We start from the raw sequence: 18,006 nt of genomic DNA on the forward strand, positions 1-18,006 counted from the left end.
TACCATCTCACACATAAACGGTGAGACCGAGCGGGGGTAGGGACAACCAGACACTGTCGTCCATCGCTCTCCGATATGACCGAGCGGACGGGATCTTTGAGTACTCCGCCCCGCGACCCCAAATCATAAACGGGAGCTCAACGCCTCAACTCCCGACATCACGACGGAGGAATCCTCGCTTAACACGCCAGGTCACACTACCCACGAATGACCAACGTAGCTAAACAAAGTCCTCGCCAGAACACATACGCCTCGAATCGACCACTAACCCACGAGTGGTGGTGCAGATCCACGAATCGCGATGTGCTCAACAACAACGGAGTCGATTATCGACAAGATGCAATCACGATGCATGACACTAAGCATGGCAAAAACCGATCAACATAACCATATCCATACATACAAAATGGGTATATAAAAGCGATGGTCACATACCAAGATCTAGAGTACACAGTCGATAGAATATCAATAACCCTACGTCCCGAACATAATAAGTATGGAATATCCCGATCAAGAAAAATCCATATATACATAATGTGGGTACCACAGGATCAGTAGGTCAAATCCACGGATCTAGGGCATACAGGTCCTCTATGGTATAAGAACCTAGATCCTAAACATATCTCCTTCCATAACATATGTACCAACAATATGCATATATCAAGAATCAAGGTCTAGGTACACGAATCATATATGATATACAAATAGAGGTACACAAGTCGGTCACAGATAAAACCTAAGTATCAGATAATCTCGATACACATGACCGAAACCAAAAGTCCGTAACCTAGTCCTAACCTCAGTAAAACATGGTATGTCACTTATTCTAGAAACTAAGATACTCATGGTAATACAAAACTCATGGCAATAAATCATATGATATAAGCACGGATACGTCACAGGCGATAAACCTAACATGCTATGGATATCAAACAATGACATACCAAAGACAAACATGTTCATTGCTTGTAGTTATAAAATACTATGCATATCTAAAGACAATATCATAAAAAGATAAGTCAAGAGGTACCCGCCTCCAATATAGATCGAATCGAATCCAACGTCCAAATCTCGAATCATAGTCCTGTAACAACAAGATATATGGATTTAGCTAATTACATATAAATTAATTAGCTAAATCATATCCCCGAGAAACTAACCTAAATCCAAATCCAATTATATATATATCAATTCATACCTAAAACAACATGTATCAAGAGCGTGCCAACTCAATCCATACACCAAATCCTTACCTTACTTCTTAGCTTAATCCTCGGCCCAAAAAGAATTGCTGCCGGAAAGGAGAGGCTACTGGAAGAATGTAACTGCTGCTGGAAACACAACAGCTCTTGTCGAACACCTCTTCACTGCCCAGATCCAAAAAGGAAACAATATGATGCTTCAACCAATTGCTAATGCAAACTAACATATAGACCAAGAGTCTAACAATTCTTCAGAAGCAAACACGGATCAATGCACTAGCACTATATGCTTAGAATGGCAGAATTTGACATAATGCACTTTGATTCCCAGTTGCCTTCCTGTTGGTAGACAATATGAACAGATGAGTGTATACAGTGACTCAATTTGGAAAAATCTCTACCTTTTGGTCCCGATGGAAGCTTGAGACTACTCTCTTCCGGTGACGACGATGCCAAGCAGTGGCTGCATCAGAAGCCAGTAAGCATGCAGGAGACGGCTAGAGCACAGGGTATGGTCGGCACTGTAGAGAAGCGACGGTAAAGGTGTCAGCGTTGCTCCCTTCGGCCTCATGTGGTGGCGCCGTCCGGTGGGCTCGGAATCTAGGGCACACGGAAGGAGAGGCCGGAGAGGGCAGCGACAGTGGCGTCGTCGGCGTCGGAAGAGGAGAGGGTGGCAGTGGGTTTGCGGCGCCGGTTGGGCGACGGCGGCGCCGTAGGGCACGGATCGGTGAGGAAAAAAAAAAAAAAGGGGCGCGGGTTTAGGGAAAGGAAAAAGCGTTTAGGGAAAATAAGAAAAACAAAGAAAATGTATTTATAATAAAACTTTTCCTCACTTAAACGGGTATCCTCAACAGGCTTTATTCGTACCCATAAATTCGTCCCCTCAAAACCCAGCGTACGTGCTCCGAAAAATTTCCAGAAAATTCCTAAAAATTCTGGAAAATTCCCCTATCGTTATCCGACATTTTTTCCGATATTTTACATTCTCCCCCACTAATAAAAATTTGGTCCCCAAATTTCATTATCTACCATCAGCAAGTATCAACAACAGATATAAAGCATAAATGCTGAACGGTAAACAAATCACATACCTCAAGTGAAAAGATGGGGTATCGTGCTCGCATAATATCCTCGAGCTCCCAAGTTGCCTCCTCGTCTATATGATGCTGTCATCCGACTTAAACCAGCCGAATAGTCTTGTTTCGCAACTAACGCTCCTTCCGGTCCAAAATCCGTACCTGAATCTCCTCATAAGTGACGTCATGAACGCCTACTCTGGACGGTGGTAGTATCAGCTGGTAAGCTACTGCTCCAAACCTCTCCAAGCTCTGGAAAGGTCCAATATATCGCACAGCTAGTTTACCTCTGAGGTCAAATCTCTTCACCTCTATCGTGGGTGAAACTCGTAGAAATACATGATCGCAAATGGAGAACTCTAAGAGTCTCCGACTCCGGTCAGCACAACTCTTCCGGCGCCTTACGCCCGACATTCTCCGCCTGCACGGACTAACTCGCCTCGCCGGGCTCCCATGAGGTCCCAACAATCGGCCTCCCCAACCTCATCCGAGAGGGTGGGTCCGACAAGGCCTACCATACAACATTTCAACAGTGGCATTTGGATAGTCGAACGCAAACCATCACAGGTTAACTCACCAATGGCAAACGATCCTCCCAACCGCCTCCAAAATCCATTACACAAGACCTCAAGAAGTCCTCTTGAGTCCGAATGGTCCACGTGACTATCCATCCGTCTCGAGGACGGAAAATCAGATCAAACAGAGTCGTGCCCAAAGCTCGCGCAGACTCAAAAACGAGACGTGATTCGGTCTCTATTCGAAATGATAGTCAAAGAAACACCATGTAATCGATGATCTCCCTGAAAACAGATCTACCAATCGATCCAGAAATCTGTTCTCCAATTAGCTAAAACGTGCGCGATTTGGGTAATCGATCAAAGATTACCCAAATCGCGTCATGGTCTCGTCGTGTCCTCGGCAAACTCACCACAAAGTCCATAGTAATATATTCTCATTTCCACTCGGAAATAGGAATCATCGAAATAAATCGATAGATCTCGGTGCTCAGCCTTCTCTTGCTGACATACAAGACATCTAGCTACAAAATCCGCGATGTCTCCATTCATGTCGCTCCACCAAAAGAAACACCTCAAATCTTAGTACACACGAGTACCGCCTGGGTGGACAGAAATCATGAACGATGAGCCTCCTAAGTAACTCCTATAAGACCGGATGAGACTGAAGTACGCATAATCGCCTCGGAAGTGTATAACACCCTCCTCGTCTCGTGTGAACTCGGCTCGCACCCGGCTATCCGCCGCAATAACCCGCAACATCGATCGAAATTTCGGCTGTAAATAAACTGCAAATACTGATCAGCAGCCTAGGGCTCTCGAATCCTCGTCCTGATCGACGACTAAGCAACCATGGTAACAAGAATACCTTGCTCAGTCTGTGACCACAACTCGGTGGCAAGCTAAAGTCCCTCTGGACTTCCTGCTAAGTGCATCGGCAACCACATTAGCTTTTCCTGGGTGATAGCTAATGGTACAATCAAAATCCTTCAGAAACTCCATCCATCTTCCCTGTCGGAGATTAGATTCCTTTCTAAGTGAACAAATATTTGAGACTCTTATGGTCCGTGAGAATCTCGAATGTAACACCGTATAGATAAGGCTGCCAAATCTTCAAGGCACAAAAATAATGACGGCCAGCCACAAGTCATATACTGGGTAGTTCTACTCATGCTCCTACAACTGTCGAGAAGCATAGGAGACTACTCTATCGTGCTGCATCAGAACAGTGCTCAAACCCTGAATAGGTGCGTCGGTGTAGAGGACATATCTGTCCTCTCCAGAAAGGTAAACCAAAATCGGAGCCGACACTAGTCTCCGCCTCAGCTCCTAAAAGCTGGTCTCGTAATCCTCGAACCACGTAAACTTCACGCTTTTCCTGGTCAAGCGTGAAACCCAACGAATCATTTGTCATATCGATCCAAACCAAGGAAGTTGCGAGTCTCCTTTATAGACTACAACTACTCCCAACGATAACAACCTCTATCTCCTGTGTAACCACGGTATACTCCTACTAGTGACCGTGTGTCTCAAACATCTCACAGAAGACAACCAAAATATGCACTACTGATCTTCATATGTAGATGTTTTCGTCGAAACATCTCTAGAACTATGCAAAATGGTGTGCGTGTCTCACCGCGGATCCGAAATAGATCACAACATCGTCAACAAGACAATGGAAACCGATCCAAACATCCTGGAAATACTAAAATCATCAAATCTCTGAAAACATCTAAGGCTCCGCAATCTCTAATGGTAACACTAAGACACATCATGTCTGTATCACAGGCATTCCTAACCATAAGATCCTCAACAATAAATCAGGAATCCGATCACCCACAATATAAATCACCTAGGAAAAGATCCTCCAGTGTGGGAGCAACGCTCTACCACAAGAAATCCTCCATATGTGGGAGTAACACTCCACTACAAATAATCCGAAATATGTATCTATAATCAATACGGGAGAATACTCCGCCACAAGCGATCCGTAATATGTGGAAGCTATAACGATCCATAACACGTGGGAGCTACACTCTACCACAACAATACATAAGTGCCCAAAGCACCTAACTATCTAGCTAGAGACTGCACGAGATCCTCTACCACAGATCACTGTGGGTACGCCTAGGGTATAACCACCCAGTAAGCAAATCAAATCTATAGTCAACTCTATCATCCTCCTAGTGGGTCGGTCACCCACTAATGAGAGAATTAGTTGACAAGGTAATACAACCAATATCATAATGTAGACATTTAATATTCTACATTTTACATAGGTAGAATCATCATGATGCTACCAACCATACATCTGACACACGTGCACACACAACATATGTATGATCGACATAATCCTCCAATTAGTACACACCAAAAATACTCACATCATAGGTATAAATCACCGTGATACCTCCAACAATGTATACCGAACCCGTGTGCATATATCATCGTAGGTAAAATCAACAATACCCCTCAAACAATACTCACATGACAAATATACACATATGCCAAGAGTATAATCAACATATACTTCCAATAAGACATACTAAACCCAGGTGCATTCACAAATCACACATAATCAACAAGATACCTCCAATATGTCAATCAGACACGTACAGCTAACTAAGAAGCTATAATCCATAAGGAACATACAATAACCATATCTAGATGTGAATACTCACACTTCCTGCAAATGAACTAACCATCAGAGAACTCCTATAACTCATTACAATCATATGTACACGAAACAAAGCTAGGGATAATCAACATATTTGACCCAATCAACCTGACATTCTGAAACGGTAGGGTCACCTTCTAAGTTATCCCACTAGATACATACAGTCAAAAATTAAAGTCCACATGGAATAGGATACATCGATCCTCTATAGACTGACACAAATCGACAATGGTATACTACTAATTCAGTCTTTTCCCACGTCAGTAACAGTCATGTACTCCAATGTGCTCATAATATCCAACTAAGTACGAAAAATCAAAAGATTCGAGTCTCTAAAAATAGAGTATAATTGTCCTCTACTGATCAAACCAACAAAACTAAATCAATCATCTTCTAACTAATCAAGAATACCTTAATCCTCCACAAGCAACTAAGGTATATCAATATACGACTACCCAAATCAATAAGTGTAAATCAGACTCCTACTAACTGATCTAACAAGAGTAAATCAATATTTACTGATGAAATTACTAAGATAACATGATATACTACTGGCTAGGTCAACATAAATAGGTAAATACTATCCACTACATAACTAATAAAGAGGCTGGTATTTGCCTCAATCTGCTAACCAAATAGTAGTAACAGAAGCTAAAGCTACTAGGGTATAATATGTAAAATCACCAAAGCTTATAATCCTTAATCTCTATTAAGGTCAATCACGATCAGTGGCTAACCCATCACATATAATATATGCTACAACAACCAGACAGGTACTAGTAAAGAGTGCTAATACATGTCATAGACTGTAATAATGAACAGGGCATAAACTAATCAAAAAGGTAGGATAACATATACCAACATACCTCCTATAGCTTGGAGATGTCCCTTCTGCCAAGTCCCAAAATCCAAAAAGTCACATCGAGAAGACTAAAACATGAAATCCGAAACACGAGAAATAAAACTCGTAAGCCGATCTCTGATACCAAATAAATTGATATCAGATAAATCTCGAAAATCCAAAACACATAGCAAGTATCGTATACCTGCTCTGATACCATATGTAACGCCCCGGCCCGGGCGGGCCCCACCGAACCGAACCGGGAACGCCACCACAGTTGCCCATCGGGTTGACGACTAGCTCCACAGACCACCGGAGGTCCTTTCAGCGTGATTTGTCCTCACTCGCACGCACCCTGGAAAACTTCCCAGGAGGTCACCCATCCTCAGATTTCTCCAAGTCAAGCACGCTTAACTTTGGAGTTCTTAAGTTTGGGCTTCCGAAAAGGAAGGTGCACATTGGTGATATGGATAGTACAATCTAACCTTTTAAGTCATATTTAACCAGAATCTCAAAACTAGGGTATTACACTAATACCAAATACACAGAGGCAAAACCCTAACTCTGATACCAATTGTTGGTTGCTACTCGGAAACCTATAGGTTCCACTGTACAAAAATTTTGTACAAAGGTCTGAACCTTTTCCTAGCTACCATGTGTTCTTTTAAATTAAATTTTGGATCGCCTACGGAACTTAACACGTTTGATCCAAAACTTAATCTATTTGTTCTTTTAGGTTTTGACTTGGATCTCCTGCGGAACTTAACACGTTCGACCCAAATCACCTTAAGTTATTAATTCCATTAAATATTAATTTCCATAATGGGTTCCCAGTACTGACGTGGCGAGACACATGGCCTTCTTGGATATGGGAGCAACCACCACCGACTAGACAAAACCTTTTATAGAAATCTAATATTTAATTTCCTAAAATAACTTTAGGTTAACCGAAGAGAACAATCAAATCACAAGGAAAAGAAAAAACAAAAGAACACAACATCGAAAAACATATTCAAAATTCTAGAACGTACTTGTATTTGGTATTATTTCCATAAATAACTAGTATGATGCTGAAAGAAAAATTACTAGTTATACCTCTTAGAAAACCTCTTGATCTTCTACCGATTCCTCTTCTAACCTCGGATGGGCAACGATCTTCCAAGATGAGAAACCACCAAACCACCTTCTTCTTCTCTCCTAGGTTCGGCCACAATCAAGAAGCTTCACCAAGGAAGAAGATCAAACACCAACCAAGCTCCAAGAGACGCTAGCTTTCTCTCCTTCTTCTTCTTCTCCAAGTAGTATCCGCCACCACAAGAGCTCCAACGGAAGAGAAAGGTTCGGCCACCACAAGAGGAAGAGAGGGAGATGATGATGGCTTACCACAACACCAAGGAAAAGAGAGAGAGAAATAATAGAGATCATGTCTCATGAAGGCACCTCACCCCTTCTTTTATATTCCTTGGTAAATTAGGAAATTTAATTACAATAAAATTTCCTTAATTTCTTGACATGATTTAATTAAGAAAATAAAATAAAATTTCCCAATTAAATTCAAGTGGCGGCCATATCATGAAGAACAAATCGGACAAGTTTCAATCAACAATTAAAACTTCCTAATTTGTTTCCAAAATTTTAAAAATAAAATTTCTCTAAAATCTCTTCATGGTTGATAAAGGAAATTTCTATAATTTTAATTTTATCAACACGTGAATAATTTTAAAGAGAAAATAAAATATCTCATCAATCTACAAATAAGGAAAGAGATCTAATCTCTTCCTTTAATCTTTGTAGATCATTTTAAGAGAGATATTTTAATTTTAATTCTCTTTAATAAATTATTTCTTCCACATAATAAAAACTAAAATTAAAATTCCTTTATATTTAATTGTCGCCCCACTAGCTGGGTCTGCTAGGCCTACCACCCAATTTATACTAGGCCTACTTAGCTCGTTCCCAAGCTAGCTCGCCTACTGTGAGTATGAATGGGTATAGTGGGTATAGTACTCTATAAATAAGAGGCTACGATAGGGACCGAGAGGAGGAATTGGTTTTGGTCTCCCGATAAAATTAAGCATCCCGTGTTCGCCCCGAACACACAACTTAATTTTATCAATAATAATTCATTACACTAGAGAATTATTATTGAACTACCGCACCAATCTCAAATTACATTTTTGGGCTCCTTCTTATTATGAGTGTGTTAATCTCCCTGTGTTTAGGATATCGAATGTACACTAATTAAGTGAGTTACTGACAACTCATTTAATTAATATCTAAGTCCAAGAGAAGTATCACTCAACCTTATCGTCATGTCGGACTAAGTCCACCTGCAGGGTTTAACATGACAATCCTTATGAGCTCCTCTTGGGGATATTATCAACCTAGTATCTCTAGGACACAGTTTCCTTCTATAATCAACAACACACACTATAAGTGATATCATTTTCCAACTTATCGGGCTTATTGATCCATCGAACTAAATCTCACCCATTGATAAATTAAAGAAATAAATATCAAATATATGTGCTTGTTATTATATTAGGATTAAGATCACATACTTCCATAATAACCGAGGTCTTTGTTCCTTTATAAAGTCAGTATAAAAGAAACGACCTCAAATGGTCCTACTCAATACACTCTGAGTGTACTAGTGTAATTATATAGTCAAGATAAACTAATACCTAATTACACTACGACCTTCTAATGGTTTGTTCCTTTCCATTTTAGTCGTGAGCTACTGTTTATAATTTATAAGGTACTGATAACATCATCTTCTGCATGTGACACCACATACTATGTTATCTACAATATAAATTATATGAACAACTACAAAAAAATGTAGACAATTTGACCAAATGTGATTCTTTATTCATAATGAATGTTTACAAAGCTTAGGCTTTCAGTATACACTCCAACAAACCCTAGTTCCTTGGTTTGGCCGAAACCTATATGTCATGGCTCTAGGTCTTTAAGCAACATAAGCATGAAGAACTTAAACCACATCATATGGAAGATCATACATCATAAGAAATCATGAACAAGCATAGTTAGGTTTCAAAATTTTTCTCTAAACCTTTTTATCTATTCTTGGTCGAAACCTACATGTCATGGTTCTAGCTTTTCAAGTAACATATGGCATGAAAACTTAAACTAACATCATCTAGGAGATCATACATCATAAGAAGTCATAAACAAGCATAGCTATGTTTCAAAACTTTTCTCTAAACCTTTTTATCTATTCTTGGCCGAAACCTACATGTCATGGTTCTAGCTTTTCAAGTAACATATGGCATGAAAACTTAAACTAACATCATTTAGGAGATTATACATCATAAGAAATCATGAACAAGCATAGTTAGGTTTTAAAACTTTTCTCTAAACCTATTATCTATCCTTGGCCAAAACCTAAAGGAGATGTTTCTAACTTTTCAAGTAACATATAGCATGAAAACTTAAACTAACATCATTTAGGAGATCATACTTCATAAGAAATCATGAACAGGCATAGTTAGGTTTCAAAACTTTTCTCTAAACCTATTATCTATCCTTGGCTGAAACCCTAAGGAGATGTTTCTAACTTTTCAAGTAACATATAGCATGAAAACTTAAACTAACATCATTTAGGAGATCGTACTTCATAAGAAATCATGAACAAGCATAGTTAGGTTTCAAAACTTTTCTCTAAACCTTTTATCTATCCTTGGCCGAAACCTAAAGGAGGTGTTTCTACACTTCTTAGGCAACAAGTAGCATGAAACTTTTAACAACCATAGATAATCTCTTATCCTTATCTTGGCCGAAACCTAAAGGCAAGACCCTAGGTTTTTCAAGTAACATTTAAACATAGAAGCAAACGTAAGCTACTTGTACTGCAGGTGAGGGGAATACTTACATCCTTTCGCTTGGTTTACTAAGGAAGAGTACCCTTGCTTGAGAAGTTTTTCTAGGAAGAAGGCTCTTAGCTTGATTTCGGCAATGAGGGAAGAAAAGCTTGAATTTTCGGTGGAGGAAGGAGAAGGAGGAAGGAAGAAGAAAAAAAAATGAAATTTTCCTTTCCTTTCTCTTATTTATGCTAAATGAAGGAAGAAGGCAAAACCATCTTTTCATTGGGAAGGAAGAAGGAAACTCAAACTTTTCCTTCTAAGTGAAGGGACCTTCACTTTCACCACCCTTAACTACAATCTCCCTTCTCTTTCTAACAGCACACCCCTGCTAGGGATACTGGTTATCACCTACAACCACTTACCAAGAGGTTCAAGGTTCAAACCTTGGTCATGCCTCTTTTTGATTCTTTTTGCTCTTTATTTTTGAAAAGTCTACATAAAGCCTATTTTAATCATGCAATAATTTATATAAAATTACTAGGGATCCTATGGGTGTTACACCCTGCTACTCGCAACTCCAACTACCACCAACTGCAAGTGGCCGAGTGCGGCACGATAAGACAAGCGACATCATCTCTAGCTACCTCTCTATCGAGTGGCCGAGGATGCAGCCCTGGTCAACGACTCTCTCGACCGCAAGGGAGAATTGGTCATTGACATGTCTGCCATGATATGATGCACCAAATGTAACAGTCATCATATATATATATATATATATATAAACAAGAATCAGGTATGCTACATGAAGTCAGCATGCTCAACACAAAACAGAACTAAACAACAATCAAAACATGCAAACATGGTATCCAGTATCTACTAAATATAATAGATGACAACAAGAGATTATATGGATATAGAAATGAATAACTCAAAGGTTTGAATGGAAGTATCAAGTGCAAGAAAATAAGAGTGGAGTCAAGGTAAAACGGTCCTTATCCAAAAATAGCTCATGCACCAAGTTCAAAGAACTAAAGAGACAAAGTAAGAAGTATCCGCCTTTATACGTAGACCGTGCTAATTAATCCCACATCGAGATGCTTGTCTCGAATCAAAATCCTGCAAATCACATGATGTACAGTTTAGCTAATCATGTTATACATCAACTAACTAAACCTAGTTCCCAAAACTGATAAGGTCACTCTCCATCACAATGATTATTAATCAACACTAATCGTCGGTTTACCTCGATTAATCCAACCAATAAATTCTTAATTAAAATCCACACCATCTAAATATATCCCAAGAGGAACCAGAATCACTAAAGGTAGAGACTGAATCACAGAATTTAAACTAGCATTTAAGGAAACTAACGTATACAAGCCTAACCCATAATTAGCAAAGTAGAGAATGGATTACAGAAGTTGGAGAAATAACCTATCCCATAACAGAGCATCAATTCAGATTAGAGTAGCAATTAATACTATAAGCAGCAAGCCCTAACTACCCTTACCTAGTATTCCTCATGCAGAATTACAACATACTAAGGAAGTATAAATGACCCACCAAATCTACACCAACACCAAATCCATCAAGAAGAAACCGAACAAAAAGACAAGTCCAATTGTAAACCCTAAATCCAGTGCGGGACCTAGAAGCATCACCAATGAAAGCAAAAGCATCAAGGAAGAAATCAATCGCAATTCATTCAACTCCTCCACCAAATTGAAATCAGAATTCATTTCAACAAGGAAATCCTGTGCGTGACCCGGCTCTATCCTAAACTCCCAACCTGATTCCAGAAATCTAAAGGAAATTTCACGATACGGAGAAATCAAACCCCTCACCATTCTTCAAGATAGATCATCCTCAGCTTAGAACCACACAAAACCGATGACATCCCATTAAATCTGTGCAAATTCCCCAAAAATTTATAAAACTCGAGCAAAAGAAACCCTAGCGTCGAATAGGGCAACACCTGAATCCTTATGCTAGCTTACCAAATGAAACACTCATCCATACCTACGAGGGAGAGATCGTCGGCGTGATGGCTCGAGGGAGAAGAGATCACCAGCTGTGCGGGGCTCGTGCGAGGAGGAGAGGGAAGGTCTGCTACCCGTAGCTCGTGGCCGAAGGATGCTGGTGGAGCTAGGGCTCGCTGGGGTCGGCGTCGAGTAGAGGTGGTCGGCGGCGTCTGTGGTGGAGACAGCAAGGGAACAACTCGGAAAGTAGAGGGTCGGCGGCTCTGCTGCTCGCGTGCGGAGGAGAGCCGGCGGTGTGTGGGATCTCACTCGAGGGAGAGGGAGAGGGAGGTGCAGCGGTGGAGACAGTCATGCGGAGGCAGCGGTCACGCGGAGAGGAGGGCAGTCGGCGGGTGAACGGGGAACTAGGGCACGGGTAAAATAGAAAAGAGTGGAATTATAAACTTAGTTATTTTTTTATTAAGCCCTAGATTAGTTCTCAATCAACTCCCACCTCCAGGTATTCCAAACAAACTTTTCTCGGACCCATTAATGCATCACATCTAAATACGTCATACGAGCTCCAATTAAATCCTAGAAAATTTTAAAAAAAATTTCTAAAAAATCCCTTAAAGCTATTAGCCTAGTAAACCTTATTATTTAATTATTATTTGATTTGATATTTTACAAATAGCTACTATCTTATGATAGTTAGCTTTGAAAAAAGATTGGACATTTCATCATAAGGACCTCTTTTCCTTAGTTTACCTAACTATACTTGGACTTTTAGGATAAATATTAATTTTAGGAGGAGCTAGTTTCAAAATTCTGTTTCATCTTTCTTGGATTCTTTTTGAAATTTTTTCTTTTTCTTTCGAAAATGTTTACAATTATTTAGACTTTTAAAAATTAGTTTTGAAAATTTGTTTTAAATTTTTACTTCATAAAAATTCAAAAGGGCTTTCGAAAATTCTTTCAAAATATGAACCTTAGTAAAAAAAAATTCATATATTTTAAACGTGTTCAATATTATTAACACTTAGCAAACTTTTCAAGACATATAAAAATGTTCAAAATTACTTTTTGAAAATTCTTCAATATTTTAAAAATTCATTTTTATTTTTGAATCTTTTAAATGTGTTCAAAAGGGCTTTTGAAAATTCTATCAAAGAAATTTTTGAACCTTAGAAAACTTCTTTTATAATTTTAGAACTTTAATTATTAAAAAATTCTGTAAAACTTAAATTTCTATGCCTTGAATATTTAATTTACAAACAAAAAGATTAACTATATTCCTTCTATACTTTACGATCTTTTAGGTTTTCCTAATTCGCACTTCCTTTTACTTGGTTCTTATGTCTTCCCTTATTTTTGATGTGTGTCAAAGGGGGAGAAATAGTGAATTCAGGGGGAGTTGTTTGACTCAAGGGGAGAAAAGCCAAATTGTTTGTTTATTTATTTGTTGCATATTTTTAACTTAACTTTGAATCTTGGTTGCCAAACATCAAAAAGGGGGAGATTGTTGGTGCAAGTTGCACCAAAATCAAACCTGAGTTTTGATGTTGTCAAAGGTTCAAGTTAAGTCTTGTTATGATCTAACAAGTTGACTGAGTGTGCAGGATGTTTACTCAATCGAGAAAGACCTAGTTGAAGACTAGGCAGAAGAAATCTTAGCAGATCGTGGAACCCAGGTGCAAGTCCAAGAAGGTCTAGGGGACCTGAAGCTTGGCAGTGTGATCGAGAGGTCTGGAGGACCTAAGATCAAGGGAAAAGTCATGGCGAGTCGATCAAGGCTGAGTGAAAAGTCCAAACTAGATCTGGAGGTTCAAAGTTTGGCAAGTAGGTTGAGGTAAACAAACTGGAGGAGCGATAGTGAGGTCGGGTTCCTGAAGGGAACAACCTTTGGTCGCTGAGCCAACTGAAGAAACCGGGAAGCTTTCAAAGTTGAGATCAAGACAGTTCTACTGTCTTACACTTTATTCCTGCTTTATATTATTGCTCTAACATCTGTTTTGCTGGAAAGTTTTTTCGTAACACTGTGCTGTAGGTTTGATTGGATCAGTCAACTGAACCAGTGGTTCGGTCGACCGAACAAAGCAAACTCAAAGCAGTAATTCAATTCAGAACAGATTAGACCAGAATCCAGTCAAAGCATGATCGGTCGACCGAAAAGTAAAATTGGTCGACCGAACCAGGGTGACTCAACAAAGGACAGATCATCAGCAGCGATCAGCAAGAAAGGAAAAAAAAGGCTTATCGGTCGACCGAACCAGAGGACCGGTCGACCGATCCAATCAATATTAATGCTGCAATAAATAAAGATCTCGGCTGATTTCAACGAACAAGGAAAAAGCTTGTTCGGTCGACCAAAAGGCATGATCGGTCGACCAAACCATTGAAGGCCAGTTAATGCAGAATATCGAGCCAGCGTCAAACTCCAACTGGAAGGGATCGGAGCTGGTTCGGTCGACCGAACAGAGGGATCGGTCGACCGAACATCCATCATACCTATAAATTGAGGCTCGAAGTCAGAGGCCGTAGAGAATTTTCTGATCAACTCTTGTGCTCTTCTGCAAGCTACTCACGATACACGTCGTCATCAAGTTTGCAAGCGACTTCATCCAATAGTGTCGACCAAGCTACGATTTACTACTTTTATTGTCAGTATATATTTTTTAGTACTATACTTAATTTCTGTAAGATAGTAGGAGTGTTACTATCTTACATATTTGTAATTGTACGATTCACTTCTTTCTTAGGATTTCGGAAAGAAGGATTATAGTGCTTTGCCCATCATTGCAGTCAATGACCGCGGGCCTTCGAGTAGGAGTCGAGCTAGGCTCCGAACGAAGTAAACGCTTTTGTCTCTCTTTATTTTCCACTGCTTAATTCTGACTTTAAAAGATAAAGAATAGTTTTAAAAAGACACGATATTCACCCCCCCTCTATCGCACTACTCGATCTATCAGAAAATTGCCAACTTCCTAAAGAATGCTTGTAGAATTTTTAGTTTAACATGCTTGATAGACTTAAAGCTTGCCAAAATCTTACATAAAGCTTGCAAAAATCTTACAGAAAGCTTGCAGAATATTTGCAAAGAAAGCTTGCAGAATAGACTTAATATTCTGCCATTCATCACAATGTCGATGACCGAACCCATAATGACTTAGCATGAATTAAGGGCAACAAACTGAAGACAAAAAAGTACTCCAATGTATCTGAGCTACTATTTAATTGTTGCCCATGTAATTTTTTAACTACTGCTGATGTGGCTTGAGCCAAGTAGGAAAAAAATGATCTAGAGTGTACGAACTGGAGCATCTCCCACCTAAGTGACTAGTCACCAATGATAATTAGATTGTGTACAAAATAGAACTTATCCATACTAGAGTGTCATTGTGTTAATTAGAACTGGAGCATCTACATCCAAGCAACTAGCCACTAGGATTGATAAGAAGCCACTAATAAGTAGTAGTGAAAATTAATAAGCTGGAGAAACTATTGCTCACAAATCAAATATATTTTACTAGGAAGTCAAAAGGATACCACTAACTGGAGCAGTTTAAAGAAAAAGTAATATTGAAGACTCTCACTGCAAGATAAAGAAAAAGTAATTATAAACTATGTCCAGCGAAGTGTAGTAGGGGTTTAGACAAATAAGAGTATTCCTAAATGAACTTTCACCAATAGCTTTTAGTCCAGCGAACTGTATAATAGCATCAAACCTGCAAAAATAAACAAAATGATGTCATGCAATGTTAAAAAGGATATCCAAACAAAATCGGAAGTAGACAGTTAAATGACAACAAAATAATAAGCAACAAAGGTCTAAATCACAGTGTTTTAGGCTTGGCAGCCTCAGCATGCAATGGCAAACAAACATCAGCATGCAACGCCAAACAAAGGTCTACATCACAGTGTATTAAAGAACCATAAATAACTATTCAAACAAATAATAAGAACCTTCACCATGCAACGCTAAACAAACATCCACACAGTTAGCAGGATTTGGTCACTCGCATTAACTAAACCATTCAGTTTCTTGAAGCAATATCTAGTGTTCTAGTATAATTTAATATTTTATTTACCGGCAATTACATCTCACGGGAGCACATCTCTTTTAAAAAGCAGTTGAACATTATACTAATACTAGAAATAAAGATATATACTAAATTAACAACTTTAGCAATTTTGAGCTGGAAGATGAATCTGAGGTATGTAACTCCTATGGTCAGTTTATGTAATTCAGTTAATGAATTATAAGAAATGTATTGATTGACCAAGAAGACTCTTTATCACAGATTAAACTGAGAATAACAAATAAGGGTAGATTGCATCTCAAAGCTGAAAATGGATTCCAAAGAAGCAAAAAGTTGCTTCTTGCTAAAGATAATGAACTTACATAAACTTTAGCTAAAATAAGGTAATGAACTTACATGAACTTGAACGCACCTACTCATAAATATGATCTTGTATACATTCTGCCAACTCCGATCACACCTCATCAATTTCTTCTCGAGAATACTCTGCTCGTGTGAACTGTGAACATTAATGAGAAAAAAAAATCAACATTACCTTTGAAAATTTTAAATAGTTTATTTCAAATAATTTGAGACATAAGCAAGTAAACATTACTATAGATCATAGTGAATCTCTTTCGATAATTTCAACTTCTTCAACAATTTGTCACATAAATCGCATCACATAGTAACCACATTGTTTGGAATCTTGTTGTCGAGGAGCCTATGGTAATTAGAAACAAATTATTAATGATAAACATACACATTAAAATATATGTTATATATAATTACACATACCTTTACTATTACCAACATAGCCTTTGGTCTACCTTTCCTTCCCTTGTTTGAATTAAACAATCTTAAGGCCCTTCATACGTTAATGATTTTTTTATATATGAGTTTTGTATTGACATAAATGCTTAATAAAAAAGAAATATGAACTCACATTTCCACTATATATTTCCAATCCTCATCATGAATGCGGTGCCTTAGAGAATCCAACAAATAAATAACTTCATTGTAAGGGTCAATGACAGTGAGAATCCAATGGAAACTATGCATCAAACACATAATTAGTGCATATAATTCAATAACTTATCAAAAGACAACAATTGAAAGTGATGTTTTAATTCTTACTTACCAGATATTACATGGCACCAATACTAGTTGATCTACAGATGCACCACTTAGCCTGCCTGCCAAATGACTTGCCCTTTGGTTTAGCCTTTCAAGCTTACCTTTTTTGTCATGTGCAGTGTTTGCCATATATGGGATTTTATGTGGATTCACAAATCTGAATTTCTCTTTCTTGTTATCTTTCAGCATTTTTTTATAAGGATGTCTGCCATTGCAAACATAATAAAACGAAGAGGTAGATTGAAAAATGAAAGTTATTCACAAAATGGATGATTATCATATATTACAATAACCCTGCTAAAATTATATTTAAATTGCTAAATCTAAACACTTACCATATGTAGCCAACTACACAATTGGCTGAAAGGGGCTCCAAATGATACAAAGGAATGATGTCCTCAAGGTGCAGAACAAGTTCATAATCATCATCAAACACGTCATAATCTAAACTCACTGATATATATCTGCCATCATCTAAAGCACGCTTACTATAACAATATAACATATGTAATGCTCTTGGGGCACTTGTTGACAAAGTATGTTTCTTTTTTGGTTCTTCAAGCTTCTTCCTTTGAGGCTTTTAATAATTTCAAATGATGACAGTTAGATAGAATGATTAATAAAAAAAGTGACAATTTAATTTGAAATAAAATCTAACAAATGGTTCCTACAGCATCACCAATTACTTCAGATTCACTTGGAATTGGATATGGCAAAGGTGCTTATTTTTATACTGTTTCATCAATGGAGACTC

At 38.4% G+C, this 18,006-nt stretch overlaps 1 long non-coding RNA gene across 1 annotated transcript; it reads right to left on the minus strand.

Moving 5' to 3' along the window:
• Positions 1-1,068: 1,068 nt before the first annotated feature.
• LOC122005651 lies at positions 1,069-12,527 on the minus strand. The gene is made up of 3 exons (XR_006118448.1): positions 12,158-12,527; positions 1,254-1,367; positions 1,069-1,084 (listed from the first exon to the last, which is right to left on the minus strand). It is a non-coding gene; the product is annotated as an uncharacterized LOC122005651 (long non-coding RNA).
• Between the last annotated feature and the right edge of the window lie 5,479 nt (positions 12,528-18,006).

The sequence above is a fragment of the Zingiber officinale genome, chromosome 7B, assembly GCF_018446385.1.
Source record: "Zingiber officinale cultivar Zhangliang chromosome 7B, Zo_v1.1, whole genome shotgun sequence".
Taxonomy (NCBI): Eukaryota; Viridiplantae; Streptophyta; class Magnoliopsida; order Zingiberales; family Zingiberaceae; genus Zingiber; species Zingiber officinale.